The sequence below is a fragment of the Triturus cristatus genome, chromosome 5_2, assembly GCF_964204655.1.
Source record: "Triturus cristatus chromosome 5_2, aTriCri1.1, whole genome shotgun sequence".
NCBI lineage: Eukaryota > Metazoa > Chordata > Amphibia > Caudata > Salamandridae > Triturus > Triturus cristatus.
In genome coordinates, this window is record NC_140588.1 from 828,377,551 (window position 1) to 828,399,043 (window position 21,493).

Sequence of the window (21,493 nt, forward strand, 5' to 3'; positions counted from 1 at the left end):
GCTGTACGCCTAGCTGGAAGGAAGAATTGGGTGCACGCTAGCCATACGAAGCGTGTCCCTCTCCCACTCCCTTATGACAACTGGGTTAGACAGGGATTTGGTGTATCCGAGACAGAACCTGTTCCTCGGCTCATCCCTTTCAGTGATGCAGAGTACATAACGGACCCACGAACTGAAACGCAGAACTCTGACACCTCAGCAGGAACCGCTCCTTTGAACTTTGGACAGAGTGTTGTACAAAGTGAACATTTGTCACCTGTGGAGTCGAACATTTATGCATCTGTAGACCAGCTATTCCAAGATCAGACAAGGCCCGGGAAGTACAGATATAATCTACGTTCTCATGCTATGAACTAATGGCATTGCATAATTACCTTTCTGTTTGAAAACTGTTTTGATCTTATCGCATTCCATTCAGTCAGGGAGTTTGCTCTAAATTTTTATCTTTTTGTTTTTGTTGTTCTCTCACCTTGCCGTCTGGGTTACCGTAGGGTCGTAACGTGTGCCTTGTTTTAATTTGCAGGGAACCAGACACAAGGTCGGTTCCTTCTGTTTACTTTGGGAACTCCCAGGGTAGACAGAGGCAATTTTTTTAACAGGTACAAACCATCCATTGCGAACGGTTGTAGAAGATGGAGCTTCCTGAACTGCGACGGGTTAACGTCATAAATGTGCACAAGACAAAACTATATGACATATTGTATAGCAAATGTTTTCTAATGCAATGTGCTCTGACACTTCTGATTGTTTTAATAATTTTGGTAGGCGGAATTATTTTTGGTATTCAGTTGATCTTTACACCTGTTACATCTACAGTATCTCCCCGTGTTCCCGTTTCTCCGACTGTTGTTTCTCTTCATTCTTTCCATCCTTTTCCTGCCCACGAGCAAGCTCGACGCTCTGAGTTTATAAATAACACTTTCATTCAACTCTTGCACCAACATCAACTAGTGGTTAACACAACGAACTGCTGGGTGTGTGGCTTGATACCACATACCATGGACAAGGGCATCCCTTATCTGGTTCTGCCCTTTAGTTATAATGGATCATTCTGGGCATTTCAGACCATGTTCGCTTATGCCCTAGAGACCTATCCTCCACGACCTCCGCGTTCCACTAGGTATAACTCCGCTAATAGAGCCTTGGTAAAAGGAATCACTGACATGGTTAGAGACGTCAATAACACTCCGTTCATTCCCAAGGATAAATTGCGAGTTTACATGGGTTGGAATGTTACGGAATATGGCATTACTTTGGGTGAGAACAAACGTAAAAGCTCGACTCCGATCTGGGTCGTACCCCACCAAGGTCAGGTCTGTTTGCAAGGAAATGGGAGGAATCCGAAAGCTCGACTATGGAAGAGTGACTGTATCGAAACATACGTTTTCCCGTCATAGTCTTCCCCTGCATTTTTAGCTGCTAAGGGCACCTATTTTGTTTGCAAAGACAGAGCATACACATGGCTGCCTGCTGACTTCTCAGGCTCATGTTATATCGCTCAACTGTTACCTCTGACATACACTGCTGCACCGGACTATCACAAAACTAGAGTTGTGAGAGGTGTTTTCAGTAAAGAAGATACTGCAGGCCAAGAAGCAGGAGACTTCTTCAAAGGTTTCCTTCCATTCTGGGGGCCTATGGCCAACAGTAGAAACTTACGTCAACTAACACGGGTAGTTGAATCCACTATCACCGAAACTGCGGGTGCCCTTAGTAACCTGACAGCTGAGCTTCAAGCGGATCGCCTCATGACGTTACAGAACCGTATGGTCCTTGATGTGTTACTTGCAGATCGAGGTGGGGTATGTAAGATGATCCAGTCGAGTTGCTGTGTTTTTATCCCAGATAATGCGCCAACGGTATATAAGGCCATCTCTAAGTTCCACAAAATCTCTGACTCTATTCATGTAGAGGAAGGTGACTGGTCATTAATGGGATGGTTCTGGAATCTGTTATCTGCGTGGGGATGGAAGGTTCTGACAGTCACTGGTGTTGCGTTGGTATTTTTATTTTCGTGCTGTCTCATTGTTCAGTGTGGTCCCGCCTTATGTAGCCTTTGTGTTTCGACATGCGTAAGAAGACCACCTGTTTTTAGAGATACGCCACGGGATAGAGTAATGCTTCAGCAACATATCAGTGACCTGATGAACATAGAAATGGACTCTGACATAGAGTAAGTTATTGCCTATGTAAGGGCAAAAGGACGGTCTGAGGTTCTGTAGCGATCCGAACCCGTGTATTCGGTATCGTAGTACTGACACGATTTTAGTACCAATGAACCGTAAATGATCCATTATATGCATGACAGTGTTTTCGCTGCGCAACTAGCATGAATTCACTGAGAAATAGGACATTCTGTTGTTAAGTCATGGCATCCATTTTAGTTACGGCATCCATTTTGTTTCTTGCCCTCACATAGTCAATGAACGGGCGATGACCCCGGCAGCATCACCTTGTTAACGATACGTTAGCTCGAGCCCTGAGACAGGCTGACGCTGCATGACTAGGCAGAATCAAGCTGCCTCCCTTGCCTGAGGGCAGTCCTGCTATACTGGTTCTCGTGTCCATTGTCCTGACTGAAAGGCCGAAGACGGTAGCCATGCCCGTTTATGATCCATAAACACCTCTTATCCTACTTTTCAATCCTTTACACCTGGCTCTGCTCCTCTCCTTCTGGGCTTTTACAATGGGGAGGTTACGATTTTTATGATGGGGAGGATCGGGCAAAGAATGGAAAACTGACAAGGGGACCTGATCGAATACCGAAAACCTACGATTAGGTATTGTTTGATGTCTATTTACTGTTTGTTTGGGATACCGGGTTGGGCATGAGAAATATTCGTGTAATGTTGCCTAAAGACATTTTTCGTGTATTTAAGGAATGCAATTTGAACAGTCTCGTAGATTCTGCCTCTGTGTGGTTCCTATGACTTCTGTGTCCCTGCAGTGAATAAATCTTGGTCTCTGACGCCACCATCGAGAAACCAGCGTCTCTGTTTATTTGTGCACCGAGACAGGAAGGAACTCAGGGGTCTTTGGGTGTTGTTTCCCTGACACCTCTGGACTCTTAAAAGTCCAGAACCTCAATTTCCCTCTATTTCTTCAATCGTAAAGAAATACCGCACTCACGGGGGGCGCTTGAACATTAGCAGCAGTGTGAAAGCGGCAGAGCGTAGGGGGGTGCTGAAAATTAATACGGCCGGCAGCACAGAGACATTACGAAGGGGGCATGTTTTGTGAGTCAACACGCCCCGAGGCGGCTAAAGATATGTTAATAAAACATGGGGAGTGGCACATTCCATCGTGCCGGATCACGGACAGCCTAAAAATAAACTCAATGATCTCTTGTGGAAACTGGAGCGGTTATATGAACGCGAAACCCGCAAGTGGTGGGAAGCCACTAGTTTACAGAGTAATATAGACGAGAATAGGGTCCCGAGGGGATTAAGATTGTATACAGTCCCGTCCTATGAAAATCCGGACCCGCAGCTTCTCACAGATTGGGCGGAACACACTGCACAGTACTGTTGAGGGACCTTGGGGCTATTGGTGAAATATGCCTGGAGTGACCGCGAAAAGGCTTTAGGGGAAATTCAAGCGCTAGAAGAAGAACTGGCAAAGGAAGAAGACAAGGTTAAAGTGGAAGAACTTAAGGGGCAAATGAAGGCAAGACTGCTAAAGTATGAACAGAAAATTAAAACCAGGAAGCAAGAAAAATGTATTTGAGATGAGAACGATTATTTACAAGGGAGAATCTTAACTTTTGCCCGCAAATTTGATGGTCCCAGAAAAGAATTAAATCAGAGATCAAAGCAGTTGACATCACAAAGAGTGGAGAATTCTGAATCAGATCTAACAGAAAATGAGTCAAGTGATGATCAAACAGGAAGATCAGTGGAAGGGAGAAAAACAGAGACTCCTTTTGACGACGATTTTCAAATAATTTGCCAATCATGGCTTCGGGGAGGCAAGAACAAGCCACCGGAAGGATGCGTAGAAAAACGCGACGAGTAGGTGGGGGTGGGAAGAGGAAAAGCACCAGCATGGAGGAATCACAACAAGAAATCAAGCAAGCGACAATAGATACCACAAATCTAACAGTGGTAAACCTCACAAGGAAATCTCTCACGGATATTGAAATTAAAGTATTAAGACTAGGACTTACATTCTGTCCTAGCAACCACCTGGAATATACACAGACCAGAATTGACCTTTTCAGCTTTATACGCAAGCTGAAATTACATAGGTATTTTAAACTGAGGTCTAATATCAGTGATCCTAAAATAGGGTCATTAAGAATGACAGCTACCGATATATTAACGGGCAAAGACTTACCAGCAATTGAACTTTTGGAAGACCTCAGATTAGAATGTAAGGGCAATCTGGATGCTAATGATAACATGGCAGAAAGTGTTAGGAGAGTAGGCATTGAACAAGAAAGAGAAGAGAGTCCATTCAAGCCTACATCCCTTTTCAATCCTCAAATGCCATCAGATGCCATTGATGTCTTCTCGGAAGCAATGGTCAATGACTTATTAAAATTTAGGTCAAAGAAGACCGGGCACCAAATAAGAAGCAACATAACAATTGCGGAAAAGACAGCATTGCAAAATTTAATGAAGGATGTGTCAATAATAATTAAACCTTCTGATAAAGGTGGTAACGTAGTTCTTCAAACCAGGGAACGTTACTGCAAAGAGGCCCTACGCCAACTTTCGGATGGGAAATATTATGAAAAATCAACCAGTGATGTTTATCAAAGCAGTGTCAAATTGTATGATGAACTAATCCTCAAGTGGTATGATAAATCAATGTTGGGGACAGAAGAAAACATATTCCTTCGTAGTAACAATCCGGTGATACCCACCTTTTATCACATCCCGAAATTGCACAAGGGCAGTGTAGATCCACCGGGTAGACCGATTGTTTCTTCCTTGAACAGTTTGACAGAGCATTTATCAATGTTTATTGATCATTTCTTATTGTCTTTTGTGGTACAACTTCAATCTTACATCCAAGACACTAAGGACTTCCTGAATAAAATTACAAAGATAATATGGGACCCCACTTATATACTAATGGTATTGGACAACACAAGTCTGTATACTTGTATAGACCATAAGCATGGTTTAAGGGCCGCACAGTTTTATCTGGAGAAATGTCAGTTACGTTATTCGGAGCACAATCAAATGCTGATTGAGTTTTTGGAATTTTGCCTTACGAACAACATTTTTTTGTTTGAGAATCAATGTTTTAGACAAACATCTGGCACGGTGATGGGCACCTGCTTCACCCCCAGTTATGCAAACTTGTTCGTTGGCTGGTGGGAGGAGCGGGTGCCCAAAACCCATATAGGTCAGAGTAGTGGCAAAGTGGTGGAGTGGTATCGATATATCGATGACCTGTTCATTGTGTGGCAAGGGACGGCTCTTGGATATGTCGATGCCCTCAACAATAATGACCTCAATTTACACTTCTCTGGAACAGTGAGTCCAGTGGCAGTGGACTACCTGGACTTGAGGGTGTTTGTAGAGGATGGGAATATACATACGGCATTATACCGCAAATCCACAGCGGGTAATTCCACATTGTTTGCCACTAGCAATCATCCACCCAAACTCATTCAAAGCATCCCGTAGGGCGAACTTCTAAGGTTAAAGAGAAACAGCACTAGAGAGAAGGACTTTGAGGCGGCTGCCACAGAGTGTATTGCCGGATTTACTGTGAGGGGATACAAACCGGTAGCCCTAAATAAAACCTTACAGAAGTTGCGAGGGATCCCAAGAGATAGACTCCTGATGGAGAAACAGAAAAACATTGAGAAGGACAATAAGGGTAAATTCCGGGTTACCCCTTATTCTTCAGAAGCTAATCATCTGAAACATATGCTTAAAAAAAATTGGCATATTTTGAAAACAGATAGTGTTATCTGTGATGATATTCCGGCCTACCCTTTAGTAACCTTCAAGAAAGAAAGGTCTCTACGAGATATGTTGGTAAGAAGCCATTTAGAGAAAGTACCAGAAAGAATGAATACTCTAAAAGAAATTAAGGGATTTTTTCCCTGTAGCAGATGTAAAGCTTGTTCTAACAGTAGAAGGGTCTTGTCATATACGATACCAGATACAGGCAAAACTAAAGAAATAACAAAGTTTTTAACCTGCAGTACACCGTATGCGGTATACTGCTTGGTATGTCCATGCGGGCTACGCTATATAGGTAGCACTATACACCAACTGAAAATTAGGATATTGGAACATTTAAGAGCCATAGATAAAGTGGATACTGCATATCCTGTGGCACGTCATTTTGCCGAATACCATCAGAGTGATAGAAATCAATTACAGTATTTCGGCTTAGATTGTGTTCCAATAAATATCCGCGGGGAGATAGGCTACGTAAATTACGTAGACTAGAATCAAGATATTTCATAGATTTGCTCACAAAAAGTCCAAGAGGATTGAACAGGGGGGAAGAATTAGCTGTTCATATAGGCTCCTAGTTTATATCAGCTTCAGTTGAGACATGAGTTTCTTGAGTATAGAATGTTTTTGAACTTTATGATGCTAATACATTGGACTCAATATACATGAGTGCGTAAATATGGAGTTTGATAGGAAGGGACTTATGCCGATCCACGGCTAGATTGAGTATGATGTTATGTTGTACAATACAGTACAGCCGATATACGGCTGAATTATTTGAATTATTTAAATTGGCAATTACTTGATTCACAAGTATTTATTTGATTGAAAAAAACGAACCATATTGTCAATGAATTTCCATAAGAAATGTATGTGTATACACAATTTCAAAATGGCACTCACGTTAGTATGAGAGTGCTTGTCCCTTCTTGAGTTCAGTGCTCCATAAGAATGCCTTTTAAACATGCCTCCTTTGATGTGTCATGAACACCGAAGAAGGTTTTTTGCCGAAACGCGTTTTTTTGCTGTTGGTTGCTGAATAAAAATTTTCAAGCGCCCCCCGTGAGTGCGGTATTTCTTTACGATTGAAGAAATAGAGCGAAATGTATATATATATATATATATGCATATATATTTCGAAACAGTTGATTCCTGGCCAAGAAAAGAATCCACACGAGCCCACTCGATCATCAAAGCAGCTTTATTCCTCACAGGGCAGAAGAGGACGACGCGTTTCGACCACGTCCGTGGTCTTGGTCACATGACCATAGTCTCCATTTGCACCAGTTAAAAAGGGTGAGTGCACTTTTTTAATGCATAGACATAGAAGAAATAAACAATTGGTAGTTTGTTTGTACATAATACAACAGATTTGTATAATTGTAATATTCGCAGAATTACAATTCCAGAGAAGTACAGAAAATAAACTGACAATACAATTCTTTTCATTGTTTGTTCGTGACAATAACCAGTGGTGAATATGCAAAAGTGTAGTTTCGCATATGTTTACATGTCATGAAGGACTAGTGCCTATTGGTAAACTATGTGACCAAATTGGTGTGGTTTCAAAATAATGTAAAAGAGATTTTTTCTCACAAAAATAAGACGAAAAATGTGATGAAGGGTCTAGTGCCCTTTGAACATCTATCCAAATGTTGACTTGGAGTAGGGAGAACTCCGTTGCTCGTAATTCTATCACTGATGTGAGATACAGGTGAATTCATAGTGATGTTCCTGTATAGAATCAAAGAGACAGATTGGATTAATAACATAGTTTAACACAACTATTGTTCAAGGACATAGCTATATTTCACATTCACTGGTTACATGTGATTTCCTAAATCCTGTACATTCAATGAATTATAATCAGAAAAAACGAAAGTGCATTTTTGTTTTTAGGGGGGGTTTTTTAAAAAAGGGGGAGAGAGATATGGGCAGGGCATGAGTAGCCCACCAAGGTCTTTATGTTTCAGTATCAATTGGTGTCTCATTAAAGGTGGGAATAAAGTTCCTCGTCCTGATTCAGGCCATCCGGAAATTTGGTGCCTGCTAGGAGGATGAAACGTGATTCAAGTTTGCGTAAAGAGGCAATACGGTTCCCTCCTCTAGTATTGGGTTTGACTGTATCCAATCCAAAATATTTGGCTTTGGTCCAGTCGGCCCCATGTTCCTTCGAGAAGTGTCTTGCCGTGCTGTAAGTTTGGTCGCAATTCGTGATTGCTCGCCAGTGTTCTAGGATACGTTTGTTAATCGGAAAGGTGGTTGATCCGATATACCATAGCTGGCAAGGACATACTATTGCATACACCACGAAGTCAGTATTGCATGTAATGAGTTTTGGAATTTTCCAGAGCGTTTTTGTTCTTTTGAGTGTGACTTCTGATACATTATTGCTGTTTTTACACGCCTTACAATTCCCACATTTTCGGAAACCCTTCATTTGCTGAAGCCAGCTTGTTTCTTTCGTTTGTAAATGGCTATGTACCAGCATGTCTTTGAGAGATGGACTTCTCATGTATGTAATTGATGGGGTAGCCCCTATTTCATTTCTCAAGATTGGGTCCTGTTTAAGGATGTCCCATCTGTTTTTCAGGATACTCCGCATCTGATTGGATTGACTGCAATATTTGGTTATGAATCTTACTGTTTTTTTGGGAGTGGTCTGAATAATTACAGTCTGTTTGGTTTTGTTGAGAATTTCATCCCTTGATTGACTATCCACTCTTTTTTCAGCCTGCAGTATCGCTTTTCTGGGGTACCCTCTTTCCTTGAATCTCATTTTCATTTCCTGCTTCGTTTTTTCATACATTGGGTTGGTACTGCAATTACGCTTAGCTCTTAGAAATTCACTATAGGGGATTCCCCACCTGAAACTCGGTGGGTGTGCACTGGCAGCATGCAGGATTGAATTTCCTGCTGTTTTCTTCCTAAAAAGATTAGTGCTAATTCTGCCGTTATCATTACTGAGTTTCAGATCAAGGAAATCGACACATTCTTGACTGTAGTGTCTAGTGAATTTGAGATTGACATCATTCTGATTAAGACAATTGATAAACAGATTGAGTTCAGCCTCTGTTCCTTCCCATACAAAAAAGATGTCATCAATGTATCTGAGCCATTTTGATACACATAGAGTCCAATGTTCAGTTTGTTCGTTCCAGAGCACCTGCTTCTCCCACCAGCCTACCATAAGATTGGCATAGCTGGGAGCGAAGCAGGTGCCCATGGAAGTGCCTTGTAGTTGTTTATAGAATTCCTTCTCAAACATGAAAACGTTTTCCTTTAGACAGATATTGATCATGTCCAAAAGCATGAGTGTGTGTTCCAGAAGTTCTATTCTACGTTTTTTGAGAAAGAATTTGCAGGCTTTCACACCATCATCATGTCTGATGCTGGTGTATAATGCCTCTACGTCCAGACAAACCATCCAATGATTTGTTCCTAGTTTAACATCCTTGATTTTCAATAGAAAATCTGTAGTATCTCTAAGATAGGATGAGAGATCTTTGACAAAGGGAAAAAGGAAGTGATCCACATATGTGCTAGTATTTTCAAGCAAACTGTTTTTTGATGAGACGATAGGTCTCCCTGGAGGTTCGATATGCATATATATATATATATATATTACCTACTGGCGGTCGCCAGTAGGTAGTTATATTTAGGACGTAGTTTCCATAGGAAAAGCGTTTATTGTTTTCCCAATAACTTTGGCACCGAATGACGAATCATTGTGAAATTTTCAAAACTAGTGGGGCACTCTGGTCAGCTCCTGTCTTGACGTTTCGGGGTGATTCGGCTAGCGGGGGCCGAGAAAAAAGGGGGGTCCCAAAACATGAATTCTCCATGTTAATTCCCATAGGAAACTTTAGACACGGCTACAGCCCGAACTGCTCAACGGAATTACACCAGATTTGACAAAAAGGTAGTGTTTGGTTCAGAAAGCACCCTTTTTTAAAATGGTGTAAATCCGTTCAGTAGTTGCAGAGAAAGGAGAAAGATAGAGGTCAAAAAATCAATTTCCCATAGGAAACTTTAGACACGGTTACAGCTGAAACTGCTGAACCGAATTACACCAAATTTGGCAAAAAGGTAGTGCTTGGTTCAGAAAGCGCCCTTTCTTTTAAATTATGTAAATCTGTTTAGTAGTTGCTGAGAAAGTTCAAAAATAAAAGTTTCGATATCTATGGCCGCGGTGGATCCACGCACCCTCCCGATCACAAGCTTTATGCTAATTGGCTGTCAACACTCCAAACCAGGAAGTGTTGGCAGCCATCTTGTGACTCGGTTACCAGAAAAACTAACGTGCAAAACAAGAAAAGGGGGCAGGGTAGAAACACCCTGACCCCCTAGGCCTGCTTAGGGGGCCCCACAAGGAACCCCAGGGACAAAAAAAGCATCCGGCCGCAAAAATAAAAAAAACAAAGCGCGGGCTCCCGCGCTTCATGGTAATGAAGCTCCTGGGTGGGCCAGATCCTTTGGGCAGTAAACAAAATGTGTGGGGGGGGGCCCAATCCCCCCATGCTGCCCCGGGGACCGACACCCCCGGGGCTAATTTTAAACTCTGTTGGGGGGCCTCAAAGGACCCCCAAGCCCCAGGGACCGCCACCCCCGGGGCTTTTATTTATTATTTGTGGGGAGGCACACGCCCCCACTGCCCCGGGGACTGCCACCCCTGGGGCTTTTAAAAATAAATAATTAACCTGTGTGGGGGGACTCAAGCCCCCCACATGCCCCAGGGACCGCCACCTCCCCAGGGCACTAAAATGCTAATTTGGGGGTCCGGTATGGACTCCAAGTCCCAGGGCCCACCACCCCCCTGGGCTGTGGTTTGAATGAAGTTCCCTGCTCTCTCTTCCAAAAAACAAACTACAGTTTGCTACAATAGGAGGGGTTCGTAGCCCCCAAGGGCCCTCAGCATTCAAGGGGACTTCATCCCTCAACCAGTAGTGCACCAAGAGGCATGTTTGCTGAGTGGTGGAGAAAGAGGTCGAGTCCTTGGATCAGCTCTCAGCAATCCCGCTGTGTGGTACTTAATGGAAGTAACAAAAGGGATTCTTGGCCCCCAAAGACCTTCAGCATCCAAGGGGACTTCATCCCCCAAAGAGTAGTCTACCAGGAGGCACATTTGAAGAGTGGTGGAGAAAGGGGGCAGGGCCTAGGATGCCCTCCCAGCAATCCTGCTGTTTGGGATTTACTGGCGGTAACAGGAGTGGTTGTTGACCCCCAAGGACCCTCACCAGCCAAGGGGATTTCATCCCTCAACCAATTGTGCGCCAGGCGGCCCCTTTGCAGAGTGTTTAAGCCTCAGATTGCGGAGCCTCAGATGACTTCCCCGAGGGGGATTTTTTGCAATGGTGGATGGGGGCTGTGCAGCCCCTGACTTGGCTGATTTTGGCCCCAGTAACCCTATCAGCCAGGGCGGATCACTTGGCCCCCTCTCCCTGGGCTGATATCAGTCCTGGGGACCCCATCGCTCGGGGCTCAGCCTACCTTTAATATGGAAGGAGGCCTTGGGGCCCACTCCATTGACCAATTTCAGGCCCGGGAACCCCATCCTCCAGTGCCTGACCTCTGGGGGAGAGGGGCACCCCTGTCCGGTCCAATTTCAGCCCCGGAGACCCCATTCCCTGGGGCCCAGCTATTACAAATGGGGAGGGGGCAGCTTGGCCCCCCTCACCAAGCCAAACACAGGCCCAGGCATCTGGCCACCTTTCTGCCGGTGTCCCTAGGGCACCCACTCTCCAGTGGGACCACAGGGGGAACCTTATGGCCCACACAGCCCATGCATGCTCCCCACTTCCTGCGGGAGCCAGCATTGATTTCAAAATTAGTGAACTGCAAAACAAACAGCTCCCGGTGTCTTAAAGTAATTTTGCTCTGCTTCCAGCAAGCGAGAACATTTCTGAGCTCTCGCTTGCTGGAAGCAGAGTGTTTGCTGTGGCGTGGTAGGAGCAGTAAAACTCTTGACAAGCCACATCAAACAGCTATGTCCCGGGGATGGGCACATGGGACATAGCAGTAGCCTATCGCTCCAGGAGGGGGGCTTGCAGCCACCCTCATCTCTTGTATTAGAGCCTGTCCCGAGGGGGAAGCCATCCCAGGGGCAGAGAACAGCCCATGAGGGTTGGGCCCTGGGGCCCGAGGTTTTTTTTACTTTACAACATTAATTAATGGCCACATGTTCACGGGATCTAGCCCACCCGTGGGCTAAACAATTTTCCAGCACAACTTCTGTTTAAATTTCTTTTTTAAATGAAGGTTTTTGTCTTGGTGGGGTGCCTCTGGAACCCCCAAACAGGCTTAGACGGTCAGGGTAATCATACCCTGCCCCTTCTCTTGTTTATAAATAATTGTTCTGGGGTTCAGCTCAAGCCGAGTACCAAGATGGTTGCCAACACTTTCCTGGATCAATATCTACCATTCTGCCAAATTTGGGGTAATTCCGTTCAGCAGTTCTGGCTGTAGCCATGTCTATAGTTCCTATGGGAAATAACAGGCAAAATGTGTTTTCAGACACCCCTTTTTTCTCGGCCTCGCTTGACAGATCACCATGAAACTTTTAAGTTCACACAAGTTTTGAAAAGTTCGCAAGGATTCGCCAAACAGTTGCAAAGTTATTGACAAATGAAAAAATGCTCTTTCTATGGAAACTACATCCTTACTCCCATTGCGATCGCCAGTAGATATACGTTTAAAACAAAAATAAAACATTTCAGAGATCTTAAAGGAGTAATCAGTGAATCTATGGATGCATTTTAAGAAATTCCAACTGCCAGTGAATAGATGGCCAAGCAGGCCTAACCCACCAAATGATACTTGCAGTTATATCACATCACTGTTTGGGTTAATCTTTTTTTTTTCTTCTGTTTACTGACCGTTGAGCTTATTGTATAAAAGTGCCTCCCTTGTTACCCATAGTAGAAGTATGAAAGATTCATTGTTCCTAATAATGAAGTGGAATCCCAGAGGATGTCAAGAGAGAACAACGTGACAAGGCGGTAACCTCCAAAGGCCTCTGAAAGACAGTAATTCTGCTAAATTAGTCGCCTGGCTGCCTCGCTTTACCCCTAGCACCATCTGCCTTTCACTGACATCAGGAGGAGGGTAGTGATGAAGAGGAGGATTTAACTAGATAATGCTAGCAAATGCTAGCATGATGTGGGACATTGACAAAGGGGCAGAAAAAGGTAAGTGGAGAGATTCAGCGAAGAAGATGCAGTAACCAGAGAATCATTACATTTACAATCAATGTTCACACCCACACCATAGCACTTGCAAAAAACAGCAATCTTAAGTCACACACACAGAATATGTGCAAAACATGCAGACACTTTCGAGTCTAATCTAGGTAAAACTACACATCAGGGCGAAATTATCGCATGCACCAAAGAAGTACAAAATTTGCAGCACCAGTGAAAGTTTCACTATCAATAATGAAGAATGGAGACACCACCAGTAGAAGCTGCGTTCGCTCAGAGCGCAAGTATAGCACAAAAAGCATCATGGGTAAGAATACATTCTAGCATGTAAGTTTCCCACTCTGATGAACAGAGGTAATCAGGGCAACTCCACAGTCTTCCTCCACACCAAGGTAAAAGGCGTAGTATGGACCTAAACAATGTACAGTAGTAAAGGAAGAGGTAGACCCTCCCCCATCCCTCACACCAAATATAGAAAATGCCACATCAGGGTAATACTTTCTCAGATAAACAAATGCAATGCAAGCTTCCATCAATCTTAGAACAGATGCAAATGAGGAAACAGCAGTGCAAACTCCCCCCTCAAGCTGCCTCTCTCTCTCTCTCTCTCTCTCTCTCTCTCTCTCTCTATCTCCCTCTGTCTCTCTTGCACTTTGTCTCGCTCTCTCTCTCTCACTCTCTCAATCATTGATTTCAATCAATGAATTGTAGAACACTATTTATCACCCGTGAGGGTATCCAGGCGTGATGGTGGCTGTTGCTGGGAGTTGTCAGTCAAACAACCAGAGTTTTTAGGCCATCTCTACACTTCTGTAGATGGAGTGGGAGGCCATTCTAGGCCTTGTTTGCTGGGTAGGAGAAGGTGCGACAGCCACTTCTGCTTTTGTGGAAGCAGGGTGTGGGGGCAAGGGAGAGGGAAGTGGAGCGCAGTTGACTTCCAGCTTGGTGGAAGTTCAGTCTGTGGTTGAGGTAGGCTGGTCCTTTGTTGTGCAGGGCCTTGTAGGCCTGGGTCATCAGTTTGAACTGGCTTTTTTTAGACAGGGAGCCAGTGAAGCACTCTGAGGTGGGGAGTGATATTTTGCTCTTCTTGACGGTCGAGGATGAGCCTGACTGCAGCGTTTCAGATGGTTTGCAGTCTGCTCAGCAGTTGTGCGTGATGCCCACATAGAGGGAATTTCCGTAGTCCAGGTGACTGGTGATGAGGGCATCTGGAGTTGATGAGGAGCCATTTAAATATTTTCAGCAGCATGCGGAGGGTGAGAAAGCAGGCTGAGGAGACAGTGTTTATCTGCTTCTTCATAATGAGCTTGTTGTCGAGTATGATCCTGAGGTTTCTGGCCTGGTCTGTGGGAGTAGGCGAGGTGCTCAGTTCCCCTGGCCATCATAAGTCATCCCCTGGGGAGGTGTTGCTCCTGAAGATGAGTGCTTCTCTTTTGTCTATGTTTATTTTGAGGCATTTGCTTTGCATTAAGCTTGCTATGCTGGTCATGCACCTGTGGAAATTGGTATTGGTGTTAGTGGGTGAGAGAGATGAGAGAAAAGAGGATGAGCTGAGTGTCATCAGCATATGATATGATGTTCATACCATAGGATTTGACCAATGTGGCCAGGGGGGCCATGAATGTGTTAAACAGGGTTGGACTCAGTGAGGACCCTTGGGGCATGCTGCAGACATTATTCTTTGGACCAGAGGTATAAGGCAGGAGGCGGATGCTCTGGGTTCTTCCGGTGAGGAAGAAAGCGATCCATTTAAGGGCATTTCCTTGGATTCCCATCTGATGTAGTCTGTATAGTGTGTAGTGTGACACGATGTCGAAAGGCTGCAAGAGGGGGAGGAGAATTAGGGCTGTGGTCTCTCTCTGGTCTAGGGAAGTTCGGATGTCATCTGTGGCTGCAATTTGTGTGGTTTCTGTTCTGTGATTAGCGCAAAATCCTGATTGGGCTCGATCCAGAAGGCTGTTGATCTCTAGGTGGTTGGAGAGTTGGCTGTTTATTGCTTTCTCTAAGACTTTTGCCGGGAAAGGGTGTGCACACACATATACACATACAGACAGACACACACACACACACAGACACTGTAAATAATAGACAACAGAAGTGGTAGGCTTCCCTCAAACGTGCAGTTAAGACAGCATTTGCAAAAACAGTTTAATCCTTGCATACACTCTCAAGAAATGCACAGTATAAGGTTTCCTGGCAACACTTATGATGCCTCCACCTGCACCCCTATAAAAATAACATGAAAAAGGCTGAAGGAATAGACTTCTGTCTCATCGCTGAAGACTCACTCTAATAAACTGTAGAATGAATGACTCTGGACAGTGTGGTGCCAATTCACCACATGCCATAAAACCTTATAAGATGATATTCAATTCCAGTTAAAAGTTTTCATTTTTCAATCAATATTTTGCACATGGGAAGAGCTTCTGCGTAATACTGATATAAACATTTCTTAGAGTATATTCCATCATTCTGTATCCATCTACTAGCTCACAAGAACAACTAACATTTAGCTTGCTCGCTAAATAGTGAAGAACCTTAACAAATAGAAGTTTTCTCAAGCACAGTTTGGTACTGAAAGGTTTAAAGATCTTAGGTTTCTGCTGCACCTAAATAGTTCCTTGACACAACTTGTCTATTCAAAATCCCACCATCCCTTGATGGACCTCTAGACTACTTGACCTTTTGATTCTTTGTTAATGATCCCTTTAGAGGGCCCTAGAACTGCCACACAAGCCCGCTGCCTATATAGGCACATCAAAATATAATTCTCCCACTTCTAGTGGGAAGTCAAGTTTACTGCAGCCCCGCACAACCCATTGTACAATGCTGCTGAGGTGGTGTCATTGGTTTCTGGACTAATAACAATCCCTTAAAAGGTTCAGGGATACAGTGGTAATTCAAACCCAATCTCATTTATAGAATAGCTAACTCAAGCATTACACTAAGAAACATCACAGAGGGTCTGATTACAATTATGGGTACTATGAGTTGCACCTGGTAAACAAGAACACCACAGGGTCCATTACGTATTGGGTGTGATAAATAGTACCTAGTAGGAGTTTTGGGGGAATAACATGTGGGTTTTGATGTTTAACACCAAAATTCACATGATATGGTAATCACAGTATGGTTTTCCCCTGTTAAAATTAAAATCAGTTTAAGGTATTTAATACATCTGATAATTAATTTATTTGTTAAATAACACTAAACTCGGTGAGTGGCCTCATAGGCCAACATGGTGTACACTCTGACTTTGAGCTCCTGCCTGACTGAGCATGCTGCCATCACATTTTTGATGCTAACAGGGAGACAATGCCGTAATTTTTATCCCTCCTGGCCTCCTGAACATTGGGGGCACAATGTGAGGGTGGTGGTGGCACATCTGAAGTCTGGAGGCCCTGTGTGCAGTTGGTAGCTGCTGTGAGCCCGGACCGATGTGGCTACTCAACATGGTCCCTGAGGTGCTGGGAGCTGCACACTGGCTAGGAGGCTTGCCAGATACCCGAGGAGGCACTGGACCAGAGCTAGTGACAGCTCTTATCAGTGTGAATTGCTGTGGCAGCCCCTTTGAAGTGCCGGAGGCTGTGTGCCGCTGAGGAGAAACCTTACAGGGGAGAGGAACATTGTGGGGAGGTGCCAGTCTCACGGACTAGCAGACTACACTTCTTGTCCTCCTGTGGTGCCTGGGGCCCTTATATCGGGCTGCTGATGGTGGATTGGGTGTGGCCCCTCTGGGTGGTCTAACTGCATGCATTGCTGCCCTTCTTCTCCTGGGCCCAACACTGGAGATCTTCCTAGAGGAGTTGATTGCCTCCTGGATGCCCATGGCACAACTTTTTTCCTGCTTTGTGTTTGAGAGGGCACATAGGTACTTAGTGCAGAAATTCCCCCTGGCTCACTACAGAGATCGGCACAAAATCCTCCAAGAAGCTCGGAATAAAAGGTACATCGCCTACCAATCTCAGGGCATAATGAGCTTCTTGGACTACACCCCCATTTCCAACAACTGCAAAAATCATATGAAGGGGTTAAAACGTAACTGAAAATACAAAACATGCTGATGTTACCAGGCTGGGTGTAGTTTGGGGAGTGACAAAAAAACTCAACTGAGTTCCGCAAGTGGCGGAGTGCAGTAACGAACTGCCATTCGCACTGATCTTCCTGCCGCTCGGGTAGAAATTTTACCAGAGCGGCAGCTCGTGTTCGTCAACTGACTGTTTGCCAGCGCGAGTGGGGAAAAAACTCTGCTGCACTATGCAGAGCAGAGTTTTCTGCACTCCACGAGCTCCGTGGAGCGCGGAGTGCAGAAAACTCCGCAAACTCTGCGAACAGAGCAGAGCGGAGTTCACCGCCCTGGCCTAGATGTTACCAGCATGACTCAATTTCATTCATAATTCCAGAATTATCTTCTTTGACAGCCCAAAATCAGTGTGGTTATGGACGATGAAACAATTGCCCCTGCAATGTAATCCCCCCCACATGGGGCCCACAACAAGCAGGTGACCCTCCCAGAGATGGAACCAAATTCTCAATCAGATGTCAAAAATTGCGGGGACCTTGGCGACCTCAGAAGACCTTGACGACCGGTTTTCAATCTGACTCAGATGACCTATGCTCTGACCAGGTGCGCTGTTGCTCCTAAGAACGGTCCCAGTACTCTTCACTGACCAAGGCCCTGGACTAAGAAGCCCCCTCTGGCAGGAGCAACACTGCCTTAAAGCTTTTGAGACTTTAATGTTTATGATACCTCTCAGCACAACTGTAATATTTGCATAACTAAGACCCAAAAAGGGAGCACTATCCTGGGCTTATATCTCAGTTAGGTTTAGTTTGTTTTGAGGGTGGGGCAAATGTCTCTATGGAGAGATGAGGGGTGGTGGGATGTTGGGGGCCACAGATGTACACTAAATTAACCATTTTTGATTTTCTTGGTTTACAGATGTTAATCTCTGGTTATTTCACACTCCACAATGCTTGCCACTGTACTTGCATATCTTAGACTCATGGAGTGCAATGTTATGGTTGATGGTCACAAATGTGAGACATGTGGGCCATGGTTGAATCAATTATCACTCCTAAAATGGACTCCCTTATTTTAATGACATTGAAAGTTAACACCCTCAATGACTGTATTAAGCTAGGGGCGTTTCTGAGCTGTGCTAAACATCATGGCCCTGCTGTCTTGCTGTTGCTTGAAATTCATGTGTTGGGCACCAACTGTCCCTTCCTGGCCTACCATGGATATGATAGAGTGTATCATGCAGGATACACGTGGGATCTAGAGGGAGTGGCAATGTGACTTCACAGGGCTTTTCAAATGGTTGTTTCCAGGGGGGGCAGACCCTCTATGGTTATTTGTTGTGGTGGAGGGTCTCTATGGAGGGTCATCTAAATACCTTTATTGGTGTGTCTGTCCAGCCCAATTTGACTTGCCGCTGTTTGGAGGACCTGCGGGTGGAGATCCTCAACCTTCCCCACAGGCTTAACTTTATTAGGGGGATTTCAATGATAGTCTGACTCCCACACTCGATTTCATGAGCCTTGGGACCACCCAGAGTAGGATGGGTGGAGGTTTACACAGCTGGGCAGAGAGCCTGGGACTCTGTGACACCTGGAGGAACTGAAACACAGAGTTACGAGCATACACTCATCTCCCTGCTGCACACAACTCTTTCTCCCATATTGACCTGATAAAACTCTTCTGCCCCGTTGCATCTCCAATCAAGCCCCAGTGACCCTTGTCTTCAGTCGTCGATGGGAGGGACCCTGTCCAATGTGGCGGCTTAATGCCTGCCACTTGCAGCAGCAAGATTTCAGGGATTATTTTGCCCAAGGTATAGGCAGCTATTACAAACTGAACCATGACACAGTGGACTCCCTGGGGTGCTGTGGGCAGTGGGCAAGGCCACCATGCACAAAAATACACAATCTCATTTACGAAGGAAGGAGCAGAGCAAATCCCAACAAATGGCCTAACATGAACTTAACATTCTGACTATAGAAAGAATAAGTTACGCTAACATGTCTGACTCTGACCGCAACCACTTAGCGCTAGAGAGGGAATCGCTGCAACAGCTGTCCCTCCACAAGGGCTATCAGTGCTGGATGGCATTCATGAATATGGTTTACAAATGGGAAGATAAATCAGGCAAGCTCCTTTACTGGCTGGTGAAGAAGGATGTCACCTTCTGGATCGTCTCGTCAGTTAGGACCACAGATGATTGCGGCAGCCTTTGCAGCATATTATAAGAGGCTACGCAAACCATGCATGATGATTGAGATCTCAATGTCGGTGTTGGTTGCCTGGACCCCCTTTTTTCAGTGTAGGAAATTGCACTAGCACTTTTTTACATGACATCAGGGAAAACCCCAGGCTCGGATGGTTCCCCAGTAGAAAACTGCTATTATTTCCAGGCACACCTCACTCCTCATCTTCATCAGTTATACTAAAAGGCGATTGCTAAATCACATTTCCCACCTGAATTAGACTTGGTCACCACAGGTGTGTTGCCAAAACAAGGCCGCGGACCGGAATACTAAGCATGTAATCACCTAATATCTCTCATCAACTCTGAAATTAAAATTTATGCTAAGATACTGGCCAACTGATTGTTTATTCATCCTGCTCAATGGTGGTTTATGCCCAACATGAGCACCAGGTGCTTTCTCCATCCACTGCACATAACCCTTCCCCGACTCTCTATGGTTGGAGACCACACTGCATTCCTACTCCCCTTGAAAAAGCCTTCAACTCTGTCAACTGGGTGTTCCTTGAAGAAGTGATGGCAAGTGTGAGTCTGGCCTCTAACCTTCGAGCATAAATCCAAGTACAAGCTCCAGCTCAGGTTTACTTGAATGGCACCCTCTCTGCACCCTTTGGGATCCTCCTGGGCACCTGCCAATGCTGTCCACTATCCCCTCTCATCTGTGCCCTGGTCAAAGAACACCCAGCAGCCAGGATACACTGTGTTGCACAGATATAGGGATTTGACTGGGGGTTAGTGACGGAAGACTGCATCGCCCTATATGCATGGATGTTCTTCTCTTCATCTACCATCCTTCCTTCACAACACCACAATTTCTTCAGTTACTTAAACCCTATGGAGAGATATCGGGTATGTCTATCAAATGGTCACAATTGGACCTGGTTGCCCTGAAGGAAGATGGCCAGACAACAACCTTGGGTCTCGATGTTGGTCAGAAAGGCTCTAAATGGCATTCGGATTTTCCCAATCCGAGTCGAACCCATGTTTCCGACCGACTCTGAAACATTTCCGATCGGACGATTATGATGGCAGGTAACCGTTCAGTCTGTCCGACTCGGTTCCAACTGGCATTCGTAGACTCGAGTCGGTCACAGCCAAATCGTACAGCTCTATGGACCCCGTTTCCAACTGATGTATTACGATGTTGGATTCGGACATCCTTTCCTAATCGGTCTGTTCGTCATGGAACAGCTGCCGGAAACTGATTTGGGGGCCCATAGCAGGCCCCCCTTCACCTGGAGGCCTCCAGTTGTGGCCCATGGGGGTACCCATGGGACCCCTCTTTGCAACCATGCACAGTGTGGCAGGCACCATGGAGTGCCCGCCGTAGGGTGCAAGGTTTTCCTCAACCACCCCTTTCTTTAATGGGAGCCTGTGTTGTCAGTTGGAACACAGGCTCCCATAGAAGTCAATGGGAGTCCGACCTAATGGTTTTCGGAACCATCGTAATCGGTCGGTCAGACTCCCCAAACCCGAGTCGGTCAGAAACAATTTTAGACCGACATTGTAATGAAGTCCCTTGTTGCCTTTGCTAACAATCCATAGACTCATATTTTGCTACCTAGGGATTCAGATGGCCCTTGAACCGAATCTAAACTGGAAACTAAACTGCAAGAACCTGCTGACCTGGCTTACAAAGGATATGAACAGGTGAGCATGGCTCCCTCTCAATGTCCTAGGCCGTGTGGAGTTGTTCAAAATGATTGTGCTTCCTTGCCTGCTGTACACTCTACAAAACTACCCATTGCTGATACCGTACACCTGGTTTCTTATCCCAATGGTCAAAATACATGCCTTCCACTGGCTTAATCATCCCTCCCTTTTCCCCTTCAGAAAATGTACCCAATCTACCTACAACAGAAGTATGGGTATGGCAGATGTCTGCCACTGCTATTGGGTGACCCACCTTTTTGTGGTTAACAAGTGGCTTAATGGTGAATAGAACAACCCAACGTTCCAAGGTAGCAATCACAGATGTAGATAACATCAGGTGTATGCTTTATGGAAACCCCATCCCCTTACACTTTCTTGAACCAACTGGAATTCTCCAAATCTGGTGCTCAACACTGAAATGGACTGGCTGGGACAAACAGATTACACG